The sequence below is a fragment of the Pelodiscus sinensis genome, chromosome 5, assembly GCF_052426305.1.
Source record: "Pelodiscus sinensis isolate ZL-2025 chromosome 5, ASM5242630v1, whole genome shotgun sequence".
Taxonomy (NCBI): Eukaryota; Metazoa; Chordata; order Testudines; family Trionychidae; genus Pelodiscus; species Pelodiscus sinensis.
This window is the reverse complement of record NC_143056.1, coordinates 89,593,483-89,599,482: the sequence shown is the minus strand read 5'-3', so window position 1 is coordinate 89,599,482 and position 6,000 is coordinate 89,593,483.

Here is a 6,000-nt window from a genome sequence, read left to right as displayed (position 1 = left end):
CAAGGCATAACACATCTTAAGACAATTTATTAAAATGATTTAGTGCGGGGGGGAAGGAACCTTTTTTGGGTCAGGAGTTACTGACCCACAGAAAAATCAGTCAAGGGCCGCACACAAGTGAGAAGCAAAAAAAAGTAAAAAAACAAAAAAAACCTCTCTGATGTGGCCCCTGTCTGAGAAGGAGAAAGACACTTCCCACATTTCCCTCACACACCAAAGCCTTGGGGGGTCCAGGATAGTAGTTTTTGTGTGCTCCAGCCCTGTGGAGGATGCCAGGGAGTAGGGGGCAGGGAGAGGGAAAAGAGACTGGAGCACCAGCATTGGTTCCCCAATGCTGGGGCAGAGTCCTGAGCCTCAGGGGCAGATCCAGGTAAGCCAAGGGCTATCACTGGCCCCCAAGCCTTAGGTTTCCCACCCCTGATGTAGTGCATAACAAGCACTGTTAATCTGTGTATACCACGCCCAAGCCAAAATGCCAGACTTAAACATCCTTAACTTTAAGATCTAATCCTAATATTTACACCATACATGTGTTTTATTTGAAACCACTTCTTTCACATTTATCTTTTTACATTTCTGAACATCTTTGGTTTAAACTTTCAGAAAATTGCATACACAAAATTGGTTATGCGTGCAGTCCCTGTAATTGTCTGCACCAATTAGGCATGCAAATCTGCAAGCAGTCTGCAATTTTTCACAAATGTAGACCTTTATCATCTGTGTATAAACCTTTGTTCAGAACAGTCCGATTTTTGAAATTTTACTTATTTAAAACACATGTGTAAATCTATATAAACTGCATAATAGCTTCACAAACAGAAAAGATAGTCTTGTTAAGGTCTGAGAATGCGAGATCTGGTTTCTATTCTCAGTCCTGCCACAGACTTCCTGCATGACCTTGGGCAAGTCATGAAATGTAAGCTATCAACAGCAAACTGACCCACATGTGAAGTGGAGATAGTAATCCCTACCTGACAGGGTTGTTTTGAGGTTTAATTCATTAGTATAATATGTGAAGAACCTTGAGATAAGCAGATGAAAGGTACTATATAAGAACAAACTATTATTAATAGTATTATATACACTTGCAAACCAAACTCTATTTAAAGAACAGCAGATTCATGAAAAGTAATGATGCAAACAAGGTCACTCAGAAATGGTGAGTGAAACATATCCCACACAAACAGACACACTAAAAGAACATATCCCAAGGGATATCCCAAGAATAGTTGTGGTGCCTGAGTAAAAGAGTAATGAAACTGTATTCTTCAATGTCACAGAGTTTAGGACTTGTCTTCATTACAAAGCGTGGATCATGTGTCAGCATATTTGTGAAGATTTGTGTTAGCTGGACCACAACAATACAATTCATGTCAGCCAGGATGCTTCTTGGTCAGCATCACGTCAACCAGTGTTGATTATACTGTGTGTGATTTGTTCTGTTCTGCATTGATCACAAATTGGAGGTCAGCATGGTGCCATCTCACTTGATTTACACCACCACATTTGGAAATACTGTCAAATGTTTTCATGTAAGCCAGACCTTACTCTTGTTCTTTCTATCAAACCACAACTTTGACATTGTAGTCTAGTGAATAGTGCGTTGCACTGGCGTTCACAGAGATAGGTTCCGTTTTTGGCTCTGCTGACCTATTGAGTAGCCTCGGGCAAGTCAAATTCCCTCACTGTGCTTCAGTTTTCCCATCTGAAAAATGAAATTAAAGATACTGCTCTCCTTTGTAAAATGCTTGGAGAGTTATGAATGAGTTCTAAATAACAGATATTTATGGTTAAAGTCATTTTTGTTGTTTCCGTTGCTTCCGTTTTTAGATAAAATTCAGGCAGACTTACACTGCATTCTAGGGGCATGGTCTCGTGTGGGCTGTATAACTCTGAACACATTATGCAAGAATACATGCTCCTTTCCATAATTATCTTATTCTGCATCAAGACTATATGTGGCACTCACACTGATATCAGTAGGAATATTGAGTGTTGCTTGATTACAGTATTTGGTCCAAATTTAAGATCAAAGTGCTCAGGAGTAATAAAACATTAGGCCTTGGGTCTAATGTAACAAACTTCCATTTCATTAGCAAAGTCATTCCTAGTGATAAAAACAAAGCCTTTGAAAAATCCTAATGACTTTTATTTTTTATAGTTCAGAAACTTCGTGTGATTTTTTTAATTCCTCGGATGAGTTTCAATTCAGGGGGAATTTCAATATAAGAACATTAACTAAAAATATATCTCCAACTGGGCAAATCATTTGCAGCAAACAGTTTATTCAACTAATCTAGCCTCCTTTTCTGTTTGCCACATATTCACAGACTTGATTTTCTTAAACAGAAGACAGGACTATGCAGCACTTTAAAGACTAACAAGATGGTTTATTAGGTGATGAGCTTTCGTGGGCCAGACCCACTTCCTCAGATCAAATTGTGGAAGAAAATTGGCATGACCATATATACCAAAGGGATACAATAAAAAAAGTGAACACATATAAATTTGACAAATCAGATTTTAGAACAAAGGGGAGGTGAGGGGGGAGGTTAGAGTCTATGAGATAATGATATTAGGGGTGATAATTGGCGAAGCTATCTTTGTAATGGGTAAGATACTGTCATTCATGCTTAAATTTGACACTTTACGAATGGGCCTTAACAAAGATGCTAATTTTCTTACCCATTACAAAGATAGCTTCCGCAATTATCACCCCTAATATCATTATCTCATAGACATGAGATGAACTATGTATGAACTATTCTCCACACCTATTGCCAGAGTTGTTGACTTGAGTCCCATAACTTGAACTCAAGTCCGACTTAAGTCACCTAGGTGACTCGACTTGAGACTCGACTCGGGCTCATTGTTTGGGACTTGAGACTCAACTTGAGACTTGCTAATTTTGTTAAATTGACTTGGTGAAAAAATTATCAGAAAATGGCGATATTGATGGTTTGTACAAAAGTGACTTGACATTTTTAAAATTAAGACTTGAGACTCGACTCAAAAGTGACTTTAGGGACTTGAGACTCGATTTGAGATTTGAACTGTAGTGACTTGAGACTCAATTTGGACTTGACAATGACAGCTTGAAGACAACACTGTCTATTGCTTAATCACCTTCACTGTCCAGGGCAATTGCAGATCATAACACTTGGCCTAAATAGCAAGGCTGGGCATTGAGATGACACCCAGGAAGATGGCTTGTAGGTTAATCTTCCACTTCAGGCAGCAGAGCATAAAGGCTACTCACTTGAAGTGTTCCCTTGTGTACCCATACCACCTCCAGTCAGATCTAACCATGGGTTATGGGTGTCATAGGCTCTGGGAGGCCCTGTCTTTACTCCACCCCCAGACCTGCTCCTGCCAATTCACCTATCCCTGGGGCATTGTTGCCCACTCGGTGCTTTGGGGATGGGAGGCATGCCACCCATGCTCCTGGCAATCTGGTGTTGGGGGCAGCTGGGGCCACACCACATACCCTCCCGGCACTCTGAGCCTGGGGGCACTAGCCTGGGGTGGCCTAGGGCAGGCTGGGGATCACAGTGAGGGGACTCTAGGCTTTGGCAGGGGGAGGAGAAGGTGGGGCTTCAGGTGGAAGGGGCAAGACTCCCTTACCTAGTTCACATGCCCCCATGATACCAACTTTCAGTACAGTTACTCTCATTTAAGTCACACCTCACACAGAAGAACTGATCTGGTTCCTCTTCAAAGGTTGATAGAGTATAAGGTCAAAAGAAACCACCGTGATCAAGTGTGAGTCTGAGCTTGAGTGTAACATAAGCCATAGGATTTCCCTGAATTAATTTCTGTTTGAACTATAGCAATGTCTTTTAGCAAAAGGCCCAACTTGCTTTTAAAATATTCAAGGGTAGCGAAACCACTGCAGCAACAACTCTTGTTCCAATGGTTAATTACAGATAGTGTTACAAATTTGCACTTTATTTCCAGTCTGAATTTGACAAAACCCAGACATTGAATCTTCTTATATGTTTGCTGCTAAATTGAGGAGCCATAGATCTGGTCTACACTATGGCTACGTTTACACTGGCCCCTTTTCCGGAAGGGGCATGTTAATTTCAGAAGCCGTAATAGGGAAATCCGCGGGGGATTTAAGTATCCCTCGCGGCATTTAAATAAAATTGTCCGCCGCTTTTTTTCCGGCTTTTAAAAAAGCCGGAAAAGAGCGTCTACACTGGCCCCGATCCTCCCGGAAAAAAAGCCCTTTTCCGGAGGATCTTATTCCTACTTCAAAGTATGTTCCTACTTCAAAGACGTTAGTTCGAACTAACTTTCATAGGCGCTACACTAGCGCTCCGTTAGTTCGAATTTAATTCGAACTAACGGAGCGCTTAGTTCGAACTAGGTAATCCTCATTCCACGAGGATTAAGCCTAGTTCGAATTTACTAGTTCGAATTAAGGGCTGTGTAGACCCTTAATTCGAACTAGTGGGAGGCTAGCCCTTCCCAGCTTGCCCTGGTGGCCACTCTGGCCAACACCAGGGAAACTCTACTGCCCCCTCCCGGCCCCGGAGCCCTTAAAGGGCCACGGGCTGGCTACACAGTTTGTGCCAGTTGCAAGGCTGCCAGCACCCGTGCCAGCACACCCAGCGGCTGACACCCCATGAGCCAGCCACCCGATGACACCCAGCCCTCCCCCTCTTCCCGGGACCAGCCTGGCGGCTCCCAGGACCATGCCCGGGGCCGCAAGAGGCGGGCGCCCGCGTGGTCTAGTGCGGAGATCGTGGACCTCATCGAGGTTTGGGGGGAAGCCTCCAATGTCCACGATCTCCACACTAGCCACAGGAAAGCAGCAGTCTACGGCCGCATGGCTGCCAGCCTGGCTGCCAGGGGCCACCAGCGCAGCCGGGAGCAGGTGCGCTGGAAAATCAAGGACCTGCGGCAGTCCTACTCCCAGGCCTGCCTGCCAGGGGCCAACCCGGAGGCGTGCCCCCACTTCCAGGCTCTGGACCGCCTCCTGGGGGCTCATGCCATCCCTGCCCCCGGGGACGTGATAGACCCCGGGGCAGAGGGACCGCTCCCAGAGACAGAGGAGGAGGAGGAGGAGGAGGAGGAGGGCTCCGAGAGCCAGGAGCCTACCAGCAGCCTGCCCAGGACCCAGGACCCCCGAGGCACCCCACAGAGCTGCTCGCCTGTGTCGTCCGAGGCCGGGGAGGCATCCACATGTGAGTACCATTGTGATCCCCTTATGTGTACGGGGGGCCGGTGCGAGAGGGAGCCCAGGGACCGTGCTCCTGGGCCTTGCCCACCACGGAGCAGCAGCTGGGGATCCTGCAGGGGCCCTGGCCTTGCAGAGGGGAGCTGGGTTTCACACACCTGGGCCCCTGGGGTAATTGACAACTGTTCTTGTTTCACCACAGCCGCAGCACCTGGGACTGCAGGGCGCACCACCCCGCCTGCAGCAGCCGTCCGCGCCCGGGCCAGCAGGAGAGCCAGGAACCAGGAGGAGTACGAGAGGTGGCACCTCCGGTTCCTGGAGCAACAGCTCTGTATCCAGGACCACTGGGTCCAGGAGGACCTGAGGTTGCGCCGGAGGAGCTTGGAGGCACTGGAGGAGCAGGGCCGTGCCCTGCGAGGCCACCTCCAGAGCCTGCTCTGCTTCCCAATTCCTCCTGCTCCTCCTGCTCTCCCTGCTCCCCCTCCTCCTCCCCCTGCTCCCCCTCCTGCTCCTGCTTCCTCCACACCCCCCGTCCCTCCTGCCCCACCCTCCACAACCATTTCCCACTGACGCCCCCGGACCCGCAGTGTTGCGAGACAGGAGAGGCAGCCAGACCCCCACCCCTGAGCTTTCCTTTCCCTTCCTCCCTTCCCTCCCCTTCCAGCTCCCTCGTCCCAGGTTTCCCCCTCCCCTCTCCCACCCTCTTTCCTCCCTCCCCCCACCCCAGTTATGTTAAATAAAAAGACGTTTTTGTTTGAAAAACAGGTGTCTTTATTTGACAGTAGGTAGGGAGGGGAAAGCGGAAGGGGGTAGGG